This window comes from Pteropus alecto, unplaced genomic scaffold, assembly GCF_000325575.1.
Source record: "Pteropus alecto unplaced genomic scaffold, ASM32557v1 scaffold51, whole genome shotgun sequence".
Lineage (NCBI taxonomy): Eukaryota > Metazoa > Chordata > Mammalia > Chiroptera > Pteropodidae > Pteropus > Pteropus alecto.
In genome coordinates, this window is record NW_006431922.1 from 2,362,542 (window position 1) to 2,375,413 (window position 12,872).

Here is a 12,872-nt window from a genome sequence, read left to right on the forward strand (position 1 = left end):
TCGAAAAATGGGCAGAGGACCTGGACAGATACTTCTCCCTAGAGGACATACAAATAGCCAACAAATATATGAAAAGATGCTCAACATTGCTAGCTATGAGAATAATGCAAATCAAAACCACAATGAGATACCATCTCACACCTGTTAGAATATCTATAATCAACAGGACAAGTAATAACAAATGCTGGAGAGGATGCAGAGAAAAAGGAATCCTCATACACTGCTGGTGAAATTGCAAATTGGTACAGCCACTATGGAAAACATTATGGAGGTTCCTCAACAAACTAAGAATTGATCCGGCAATCCCTCTACTGGATATTTACCCCAAAGACTTGAAAATTCATATCCGAAAAGATATTTGCATACCGATGTTCACAGCAGCATTATTTACAGTGGCCTGGACATGGAAGCAACTGAAGTGTCCAACAAATTGGCTAGAGAAGCTGTGGCACATATATACTATGGAATATTACTTAGCCATAAGAGATGAAATACAGCCATTTGTGACAACATGGATGGACCTTGAGATAATCATGCTAAGTGAAATAAGCCAAACAGAAAAAGTTGAAAATCACATGATATCACTTACATGTGTGATATAAACCTAAAAGCAACAAAGGAATGGGACAAGCAAACAGAGATCATGGACATGGACTATAGACTAGTGGTTACCAGAGAGAAGGGGTGGGGGAGGACGGCGAAGGTAGACAGTTAAATGGGGTCAAATGTAGGGGAGGAGGGGGAGAGTGAGTTGGGGAAAGGAGATCAAATATATGGTAACCGAAGGAAACTGGACTTTGGGTGGTAAACACACAATAGCAAATACAGATGTCAAATTATAATGTACACCTGAAAATTATATAATTGTATTAACCAATGTTGCCACAATAAACTTAATTTTAAAAAAATGCATGAAAAGAGTACCAACCAACACTTATCAAGATCTTTTCACATTCAGGTTCTTTGAATGTGGATTATATCTTTTAATCCTCAGAACTACCCTATGACTAGGTCCTATCATAATGACCATTTTACAGATGAAGAAACTGAAACATAGAAATTTAAACTTGTTCAAGGTCTCACAGCTAGAAAGTAATAAAGATTTTAACTCCAACTTCTGATTTTAAAGATCAGGGACTTAATCTGGTAGGCTTCTGGGAGCCATCAGTTTAACAATTCAGCTCAACAAAAGACCTATTACATGCCAGACTCCAGGAATATAGGGTACATAAGAGATAGTCCCTGTACGAGATGGTTGGAAAGAAAAACTGAGGAGTTAATAATATTAATAGCTGTGTTTTACTGAGTCGGGTAATTCGCTAAGTGATTTACATATATCATCTTATTTAATTTTCTTGACAACTTTATCTCATAGTTATTAATACCATCTCCACGTACATGTTAGGAAACTGAGGCATAGAGATATTAAGTAACTTGCCTAAGATCACACAGCCCAGTGATGGAGCTGTGATTTGTAGCCAAGAAACTTAACTTCAGAGCCAGAGCCTTCATATCCAAAACCATGCAAGTGATATGACAGACATTGTCACAGAGTGTTTGTGCAGAACAGTGGGGCAGCAAGAGGGAGTAATGAACTATGCTCGAATGGGTTGGAGAACACCTCACAGAGGAAACTTTGGTCTGAGTTTTGAAGTATGGAGAGAAATTGGCAAGGGGGCATATGTATATGTTCACATACACGTTCTGTGCACATATATACGTCACCATAGGGACAGGGACTAGGAAGCAGGAACCATTCTGCTACCAGTCCAAAGTCTGTGTGCCTGACGCTTTGAAAGGCTCAAGCTCAAAATGTCAGAGTTTGGAGTAAGAAAAGTTTTATTGATTGAGAAGTCACCAACCGAGAAAACGGGAGACCTAATCTCAAATCCATTTTAAGAAAGTACAAAGTTTAGGCTTCTTTTATGTCAAGGCAAGGGGATATTGGTGGGACAAGATGACTGCAGACATCTGGGCACCAGCAGGGGTCTAGGAATATTGTGTTTAGTCCGTTGATCCTTGTTGATGTGAGTCCAGTCACCGTCATGAGGTTCCTGCCCATCTATAATATATGATACATACTTCCCTTATCTTCTCAGAAGAGGCACTTTCTGGTAAGGGGCTGTTTTTATAAAACTCAAGCCACAAGCAGAATTCCTCTAATGATTAGCAAGTCTATGAAAAACTAAGCAAAAGCTATTAGCCTGAAAGCCATGAGAACAGAGTAGGCTTGAACAAGATGGAGTCAGAGAGGCCAAGAATTTCACTCTGTTACAATTCCAGTTTTCAAAAATAGCCAATGCAAAGGCTCAGAAGTATGAGCATTTGGCGAACTACATGTCATCTGAGAAGGCTGGAGAACATGGAAATTGTGGAGGGAATGAGTGAGAGAGCCAGAAAGGTGGCCAGCGGGTCCTCTGTGAATTCTGACCTATGGAGGGACAAGCACAATGCTGTTTACCTCATGAACTCAAAGTTGCAGCAGGAGCTCAGGTGATGGGAGGGAGGAGAAACCTTTTGAGGTACAAGAGCAAATGAAACCAGCTGTGCCAGCCTCAGGGCCAATTGGGTGCAGGAGCCATGACAGGCTTTTGCACATCCGTCTCTTCCTACATAAGGGGCAAGAGGGACCTACAATTTTTATGAGGGAACAGCTCCAAAAAACAGAACTAAGAGGCTCACAAGACCCATTGACTGTGCTCCCAGAGTAATAGGGACGACCTGGCATCCACCAGGACCAGCCAGACCACCAACTGCACCTCCAGCTGGAGCAGGGAGAGGCTTCCTGCCCAAACACCCACCTTCTATTCAACACTTCTACATTCTCCTCTCCAATCCCTTCTTCACTCTTCTCTACTTCTTCATCCTTGCTCTATATTATTTTTCTGAGCATTCAGTACAGTGGTTGGTGCTCAGCCAAGGAATTCTCATCTATACACAATGTTTAACATCATGGTTGGATGGGGAACAAATGTTCCTGCCAATTAAAATTTATATAAAAACTATAAACGTTCCTCTAACAAGTGAAATAAGTAGAAGTCTCTGAGAAATTGTGAAGTCATCTCCCCTGGAGTGATGCATGACCCAGTGGCAACTGAGCTTGCCATTTTTCTTTCAAAATGAAAGCACAATCTGGGGTAGAGAAAAGCAAATTCCCTACAAATGACACATGGACCCAATATTTTTATCTATGTTTCTCACAAGGGAATTCACATCTTGCATAGTGAAGATACTATCATCATAATTAATATCCTAAAGAATTATATTAGGCATTTATCCATCTGCATGTTTAGATTATGTAATTTACTATGTGGTTGGGTTTCAGGTTTTATATTCTGTGCAGTTTTTTTGTTTGTTTGTTTCTTTTTTTCTTTCTTCAAATTTCCATTGAGAAAAGCAATTTATTCAGTCTTTCACTCAATAAATTTTGATGGAGGGCTCATTAGATACTGGGCCAGGTGCTAGGCTCCAAGATACACAAATGAAAGCAGCACTGTCTTAGTCCTCAATAAACTCACAATCACTAACCACACATTTTGTACTGAAGTATCCATTCACCAAGAAGGCCAAGCCCTGTCAGCACAGATGGGCAGGAACATAGTGAGACTCTAAATGGGGAAAGGAGGACCTCTGAGCCTGAGAAATCGAATATGGGCTCCTCATTTCTACTGCACCAATACAGCCTCTGCCTTCCAAGAGCATAGCCATATATAAAGCAAAAGGTCATGAGAAGAGAAAATAGCAGAAATATCCTCAAATAGAAACTGGAATTTGGTGTTCGAAGATCTAACTCCATTAGTTCCATCATGTCAGATTCTTCAGGTACATTTGTTAGTCCATTAGTTCCATCATGTCAGATTCTTCATAGAGTCTCACTATGATCCATTAGTTCCATCATATTAGATTCTTCAGGTACATTAGTTAGAAAATAAAAATACTCAGCGGAGAGCTTAATGTGAGAGAGGCAAGAAACCATCTTGACAGCTGCCTTGCCGGGCTTCATGGAGAGCACAAATTTTATACAGGTTACCACATCAGAAATATGTTCTCATCAAGACTCTTCATCGAAAAAACTGAACACTACTTCAAGCCATCTCAATAAAATAAAAATGGTCATGGATATTAAAAAAAAAACACAAGTATGTTGAGGCCCTATGGACTGCCAGGTCCACAGCTCTTTTCTGGGAAAAGTAGAAGCAGACAGTTCTTTATTCTCGGTTTCTGTTCTATAGCTTGTAACCCTGTTACCTTAGCCACAAATGATAGGATCAGAGCAAGGAAATTGAAAGCAATCAAAAGCCAAGACTCTTGCACTATCCCTCTCCCTTTCTCTACATGGCTTCTCCATGTCTGCCTCTTGATGCACATCTGTTTCTTTCTTTTCTCTCCACATACCAGCTTTGCCTTCTCACTCCACAGCTTCATGTCCCTTTGCTCCAGCCACAGGCAGAAGAGACTATCTCTCAGTCCCAATTCCAAAGTCTCAAGAAAAAGCATCTGATTGGCTCAGCTTGGATAAAACTGAGGCCTGGAAGATGGGGTTATATAGTTCATTCATGGCTGCTACCAAGGAACCATAAGCGTGTAAAAGAAAGGCATTCTCAGATGGAAGGGGTTGCTGTGAACTAAGCAACACCATAAAAAGTGTTTACTAATCCTTGATTATCTTGTCATCTCTCTGCAGAAGGCTTTCCTTGCTCCCTGCACTAGGGCATTTCTTTGTGGTGTCTCAGGAACCAATAGCCTCTACTACATTCATTAAGTTTCTCCCCTCTTTTATTCTGTACATCATGGCTTCTGCTTACTTATAGCCTCTACTGTTTCTACTTACTGTTTGTGTCCATGTATCCCGGTCTCTGTGCCACTTTACTGCCTGTCTCTCTTAGTGAATGGAATTCACTCTCCCCGAAAGTAGATTAGATTAGATCCCATCAACTGTGGCTAGGGTAACAGGATTACAAGCTACAGAACAGAAACCAAGATTTAAAAACTGCCTGCTTCTACTTTTTCCAGAAAAGAGCTATGGCCCTGGCAGTTTTTCTCCAAAGGTACCATGAGCTTCTAGCATTCAGACCATAAAAAAACCTATTCTGTCCGAAGATACTCTCTGGACATAAAATGAGCTGCTCAGGAATCTCTATGAGCATTTTTAATTTTCAAACAAAAACTAGTTTAACATTTCTTATATATTTACTAAAATTACTACTGTACTATTCAGTGTACTACTGTATTCTCAGTTTGTATTTTAATAAGCCTTATACTCCTCAATTACCTATTTCTGAGAATCTTAAGGTAAAATAGGGCAATCAATTGATAGATTAAAGGAAAAAACTCCTCACATACAACAAAATCATTAAGACTGCTACATAACTTCTTGGTGACTAAGGCCTTACAATCTTGGTGGTAAGATTGTGATTCTTCTTGTAAAATCCTCTGTAAATTGTTAATTTAAACAAGTAGAGACAAGCAGTATATTTTCCCTCTTGCCCGGCATAGAGAAATATGAGCTAATTAATATTAAATGTTACAATGTCTCCATTCTTGCCATAAATTAGGGGGAAATGTAACACACAAACATGAAGTAAGAGGAAAGAATATGTCACAGAACAAAAAAATATAGTTCACTGAATATCAATGGGAGTTTAAGAAATAGACAGACACGTCATGTTGCACAAGATGTGTAGGATCTTACAAAAGATCTTAAATATTTTGATCTCCTAGATACAAGCCCCGCTTCCAATTTATTTATGGCCTCAAGCACCTAGTCACTGGTGAGCATTTCCTTATGCCAAAGAAACAGATTCCCTGCCAACAGGAAGTTCTCGTACCCATGACTAGAGACAAGTTAACCGATGCACCAGTGCAGATTGGGCTTGTCACTGGGGAAAACTGCATTAAGATATGGTGAGTTTGATCTGATTGATAGCCACAGAAAGGCAATCTCTTCTACATGCCATTCAAGGAAGACTTCCTCTGGGGGCTCATTTGCATCAGTGAAATGTAAAACTCTATTTTAAATGGTAGTGGAGCACAAAAGCACAATACAAGTTCATACATTCTTTCCACAAAGAGGAACATTGGTCATAATTACTCTCATGCTCAGGTCCAGATGAGGACTCTAAACAGCCAGGCTCAGAAGTCAGAAGTAGCTTGTGCTTCTTGCAATGAACATAAATCTAGTTTAGATAGTCCCTCTCTATAGCATTTTCCTCCCTTTCATCTTGTAGTAAAAAACAGCTTTGCCAAGTAGGAATCCTACATAAACCCAATAGTAATTTCTCTAGAAACACTAGATCTAAATTGAATAAATCTTTATTAGCAAATCCAAAAGTAGCACATGATATCGAGAAAATCTGGACTAAAAATGCAAAATAGAATATATCAATATAATAAACTCAATGAATTTAATTACCACAAACCTAAATGTAAAATTCTTAGGTAAATCTTTTAGAATGAAAAAGCCATGGGAATACACTCATTAGACAGCAAGGTCTCCAATAGCAATTATACACTATGGTGTAAACAACTATAACTTATTAGCTTATGATACTACAGGTCATCAGTTTGGGCTAGATTTAGATGGGTGGTTCTTTCCTGGTCTCATCTGGGCTTACTTATGTGGCAATTATCAACTGGCAATTCAGCAGAGATTGCATGATCCAAAATGGCCTCGCTCACATGACTGGAAGTTAATGTTGGCTCTCAGCTGGGCTTCTCCTTCTCTCCACATGGTCTCTCATTACCAAGGAGACTGACCTTGGCTTCTTCCCATAGCAGCAGAAAAAATCCAGGAAAGCAAGACAGGAGGCTGCAAGACCTGGAACTCCCACAGCTAAGAACTCCCACAAATGTCTCCCTTGAGACATTCTATTGGACAAAGTGAGTCACAAGTTTGGTTCACATTCAGGATGGTAGAAAACAGATTTCACTATTGGTGGGAGGAAAGGCAACGTCACATTGTTAAGGGAATAGGACACAGACATGAGAGGAATTTGTAGCCATTTGTTTCAGTCTACACAAATAGGGATACATCTTAATGAGCTCTCCTGTCCCTAGTACCTAGTATAAGGTTTGGCATACATAGAAGATATTTCAAGTCTATTGTTAAATGAATGCACAAGTCTTTGAAAATATAGTCAATCATTTGCTAACTAGGTGAAAAAGGAATTTCAAATTTAAAACTACCATCTACAGCCTTGCTACCCTGAACAAGCCAGATTCCATCTGATCTCAGAAGTTAAGCAGGGTCGAGCCTGGTTAGTACTTGGATGGGAGAATACCTAGGAAGACCAGGTGCTATAGGTGTAAACAATAAATAAATAAATAAAAATAAGGGTTTGTAAACTGACAAGGTCCTTGCAATCTGCGAGGTCAACTAAGGGTTGCCTCACCTAAAAAAAAAAAAAAAAAAAAAAAATTGAAATTGCTAGTGCTTTTTAAGACTATAGTACTAACATCTTGATTAATTTTACTCTTACAATATTATATTTCCTTTTTCTAATTCTGTTGGCATAAAAACTTGTTTTATCCAAATAACTAAGCTTGAATGAAACTCATTTTGATGTCTCCTTGAAAAATTGTGCTAGTTCTCTATACTAGCTGCAAGAATCATCAAAATAACATAGATCATTCTACATATAATTTAAAAATAGCTAATAAATATAACTCTGATGCTCTGACCCATACCTTGTGGAAAGAAACACAACCATAATCCATTACCCCCAAAAAATGCAGGTTTACTTGTAGCTCGTCACAAATAAAGTGAGGCCCATTTTACACAGAGTCTGTCTAAGGGAACCCAGAATTACTCTGCTTTTAAATTCTCCCTTCTTCCTTTTCTATCCACAGGCCCTTTCCTTCTCATGAAAAGTAACACATGTTTGCAGCTGAGTAGTTTTATTAGCTGTATCACACCTCTAGAATTTTGAGAATCCAATAGCCTTATTTTATTTCATTCTGTCCCTTTCTGTTCAAACTGGCAGTGTCTCTGCTGGTATAAAATTATCAAAAACTTTGTGAGTCTCCTGTGTATGTCACAGGGATTCACTCCATTAGGCAAGAGGCTTATCTACAGATCTTTGGTAGATAATACCATTTCTGGTTTTGCTTTTGCTGAAATGATAAGAAACAATGACTTTAAGCTTTCTCTATGCTTTCTGATTTGATTAAGAGTATCTGTAAGCCACGCTCTTCTAAAAGCCTTTTGCATGACTGAATTCTCTGATCTTTTGATCTTTCTGAGGTATTAGCTTCAGCTTTTTCTTTAGAGAATGCTTTCCTAACAATAAATCTCTCAATTTTTGAATCTTTTGCAATTTGGATAGGCTGAAAATTTCCCAAAACACCAAGTTTTGGGTCTTTTTTTACTTAACCATTATCTCTCTCCTCTTGCATTTTATTATAAGCAGCAAAAAAAAATGAGGACACACCTTCAATATATTGCATCAAAATTTCCTTCATAATTTACAAGCTCAGCTTTCCACATAAATGCAAGTCAAAATTCTGCAAACCTTCCTGCCACTATACAGCGGGGATCCACTTTCCTACAGTTTTTAATAACATGTTCCTCATTTCCTTCAGAGCCTTCACCAAAAGTGTCCTTGAAGTCCAGACTTCTATTTAATAGTTTGTTTATAATCTTTTAGGTATTCTCTAAGATGATTCTTCAGAGCGGTCACTAGCAGAAACTTTAATGTCCATATTTCTACCAGTGTGTTAAAGGCAATCTAGTCTCCTCAAAATTCTTTCAGCTTTTACCCAGTGCTCAATTCCAAAGCTATTTCAACATTTTTAAGTATTGGTTACAGCAGCATCCCACTTTTAAGTGCCAAATCTTTATTAGTTTCTATTGCTGCTATAATATAATAGCACAAATTAAGTGACTTTAGACAACACAAGAATATTATTTTACAGTTTTATAGGTCAGAAGTGGGGCTTGGGCTAAAACTGAGGTGTTGGCAGGGCTAGGTTTCTCTCTGGATGTGCATAGGAAAAATTTGCTTTCTTGTCTTTTCCTGCTTCTGGAAGCCACACATTCTTTGGTTTGTGTTTCCCTTCCTCTCTCTTCAAAGTTGGCAATGGCAGGTTGAGGTTTTCTCATGTCAGTGTCTCTGACTCTCCTTCATCATCACATCCTTCTCTGACCATAACCAGGAAAGAGTCTCTGCTCTTAAGAGTTCACTCAGATAATACAGGATGATCTCCCCATTTCATGGTCTGTAAACTTAATCACATCTGCAAAGTTTTTTTGCCATGTAAGGTAACATTCACAGGTTCTGGAGATTAAGACAGAGATATCTTTGGGGGCCATTACTCTGTCTATCACAAAAAGAAACTTCTATCTTGTCTAAGCCACTATTATTTTGGCCTTTGCAATAGCAACCGAATTGGTATCCTAACTGATACAATCTTCCTGTTCAATTTTAAGGTTTTGAGTGGTTATTTCTTATCTTTTTAAAATGCTGCCAATAAAGCAAGACTCAGTAACAGGCCACTGAAAAGAAGAGATAATAAACAATGCCCTATGTAATCTAAGTGTACCTCTATTTATGTAAGACTTACTTGAGATCATTTTTATATTTATAATTGCTACAAACAGAATCATGTTTTAAATACACTAGAACTTACTATGGAGAATTATTTATAAAGTGAAACAACACTTTATAAAATGAATAAGCATTACCTAATATATCTTTTGAATCCATATTTTACATATTTTGTTTGTAAAACAAATGTATAGAATATAATCACATTACATAGCTATTCTTTTTTAGATGCCTATAAGGTACTATGCTAGGTATTTTACAAAACTCAAATGATCTTTAATAGAGTGAATAATGTGTGTTTTATTATTGAGAATATTCAAACCTACTAGAAAAGACAAGAGAAACAAGAAAGATGAGTGAAACCCATAAAATGTAAGTAAGCTACATAAGAAATAGGTTAAACTCATAGGAGGTGTTTAACATAGATAATGAGTCAACAAGTAGCTTGTGAGAGTTGGGCAGGATACTTAAGATATGTTAAATATAAAAAGTAAATCAATAACCTGTTAGATCTGTTAAAAATAGATAAGAATAAATGGAATATATGGTAGAACAAGCAAAAGTGTTACTTATAGATTTTAAAAAGGATGGAAAGACCTAGTCAAAAGGTATGATTATGCTACCTTTGAAATGACCTCTATCATACTCTTAAATTGGCTCACCATTGGTGGCACTCATAGTGCTCCCATCCTGGTCCCATATATGCATAGATAAAATCCATAGCTCTTGGTTAGCTAATTGGTGAACTATAAGAGTGGCCAAGAGTAGTCGCCCCTATGTCTTGCTGATAGAATGAGGATATATGTTGGTCCCAAGTACCTTCCATCTGTTGCTACTCAGACTTCAGTGTGGTCCTTGTAACCACACCATCAGCAGGGAAAGTTAATGTGGCAGAGAGAGACAGACACACAAACATTGCATAGACCAGGATCCAGGCAGTGTGGTCTTTGCAACCTATCCTAAGTGTGTAACCAGCCCTATCTCTTTCCTTTTGTTTCTTGCATGTGTTTTAAATAGATATAAAAATCCATGTAATCTGAGCATCTTAACTTGTTCAATGAGCCTTTCAGGGTCCTGAGATAACTTGCTTGATGTTGTTCTTAAAGACAACCATTGCACAACAGAATGAAATCAGATAGAAGATAAAAGGGTATCAGGAAAGGAAGACTATAAGGGAAAACCCTAAAACAGACTTCTGAACTTCATCCAAGGGCTTATGGATGTCAGAACACACTTTTTGCCCTTAGATTAACAACCGTCTGAGTTCCTTCTCTCAATGGATGCTCTCCAACTATTCGGCTACAAACAAAAAATCAGTAGTTCAGCTTGACTCTTCCATCTATCTCCTTTCTCACATCCAATCCATCACAAAGTCGTGCTGATGTTACTTCATAATAGTTTGTGATTTCATGCACTTCTCTCCATTTCCTTCATATGATCCTAGTCCAAACTACTATCCTCTCTTGTCTGAATTTCAGCAACTGCCTCCTAATGGGTGTCTCTCTGAATTCACAGACCACAAAGTTATTGTTTTGAAACATAAATCTCAACTTGACCTTTCCCTGCTCATGGCCCATCACTGGCTCTCCCTTGCTTGTAGGAAAAAGACCACAATCTTTTTAAAGTTCTATAAGTCTCTGTGAGAGCAGTCCCTGTCTCCTTCTTCACTCTGGCCTTCCTCCACTAGGCTACTCAAGTACTCTCACCTACTTTCAGTTGCCAGAACATGCCAAGTTTTTTTCTTCCCTCAATCCCTGGGCTTGAAGCATTACTTTCTTACCTCTTTCAAGTTAATTCTTACTCATCTTTCAGATCTTGGCTCAAACATCACTTGCTCAGGGAATCCCTCAACCCCCAAGGCTAGGCTAGGCTACTTAGTGTTTACTCTTTGGCCTTTCTGGACTTTTCCACACTAGGAATTACCACAAGTTCAACAAATATTTATTAAGGATTTATTGAGCATTCTAGACACTGTAGATGTAGCAGTAACAAAACAAAATCTCTGCTCTCATATTGTTTACATTCTTCCATATTAACTTAAGTGATTATTTGGATAATGTCTATCCTTCCCTCTAGTCTATAAGCTTCATGTGGGCAAGCACCATACTGATTCACTTACTGTTATCTCTCCAATGCCTTGCACTGTGACAGACACAGAGAAAGTGCTTAGTGAATATTTGTTAAACAAAAAATGTACCTTTAGGACCAACACTCCCTATAGCGCAGATCATTCCTTACCACTAAAATCTGGTTTTGCCTCACATTCACACTTTCATTAGAGCCCATGGGCTTAAGATAATTTTAAGAGTTGCTTCAACAGTGCTGACCCTTCTGAAAATTAGCTTTGATTGATATAATAGTTTACAAAGTGCTTTTTAAATATCATCTTTATGACAGCCATGTGAAGAAAGCTAAGGCAATATTCCTAGCCCCATTTTTCAGATGTTAAAATCAAGGCTCCAGAGACCTCCTGAAGGTCACAAAATAGTGAACAGGCCAGAGCTAAAATTTTAGGTTTTTTGTTCTATTAAAAAATGAACAAACAAACAAACAAAAACACTATTCTAAGCTCCCTCCATCTCCTAAAACACTATTCTAAGCTCCCTCCATCTCCTAAAGCTAAAATCTTATTCAGCTGGTAGGCTATCAGAATAGAAGGAACTTAATCCTTTGAGAATTTAACAGATCCTTATTTGTTTCTTTTGGGAGATGAGAGAAGAAAGTTTTCCTCAAAATTTAGCTTCTAGGCAAGCACAAAAGTCGAGGGAGAAGATGAATGTGGAGAGCTCTGTCAGCAATAGTTGGCAAAGAATAGCTGAGATACTATGGCACCTTGTGCTTGGATCTAGTGAGTGCTACCTGATAAAACTTGAACATAGCATTAAATAAGTAGTAAGTCTTCCTTACATTTTGATCAAGAAAAATGCTGGAGGACTTTCCATTTAACTTTCAACAAATGTGGATTATTTTCCAAGAACAAAGAAGTCCTTAAAATCAATTGTCCATGGAAATATATATTCAAAGAAATCAAAAGGTTAATCTATATACTAAGACTTGTGATACAAGATGGCAAGCTAAACAGAACTTTAGCTCCTCTCCTTCCTAAAATCACATTGACATGAGAGAAAAGAAGTAAAGAGAATACCTTACATAAAGGAAGCCTTCAACAGGTTAGAAACTTGATAGATTTCTGGAAATAAAGAGAGCAGATGAGACTGTGCTAGCAGATAAAACAGAGAAGAAGCAGTAAGAACCCAGAATGTACAGTGAAGAAAGCTGTAGCTAAGGTTGGAGTCATTTTGGAGCACTCTGAGTTCAAGGTCAGCA

At 38.0% G+C, this 12,872-nt stretch overlaps 1 protein-coding gene and 1 pseudogene across 2 annotated transcripts in view; one reads left to right on the forward strand and one right to left on the reverse strand.

The window, feature by feature from the left end:
* Window positions 1-12,872, reverse strand: part of RAD54B (RAD54 homolog B) — a 180,009-nt gene that overhangs the window by 5,772 nt on the left and 161,365 nt on the right. The window lies entirely within an intron of this gene.
* On the forward strand, window positions 7,187-7,305 carry LOC112475526 (annotated as a pseudogene).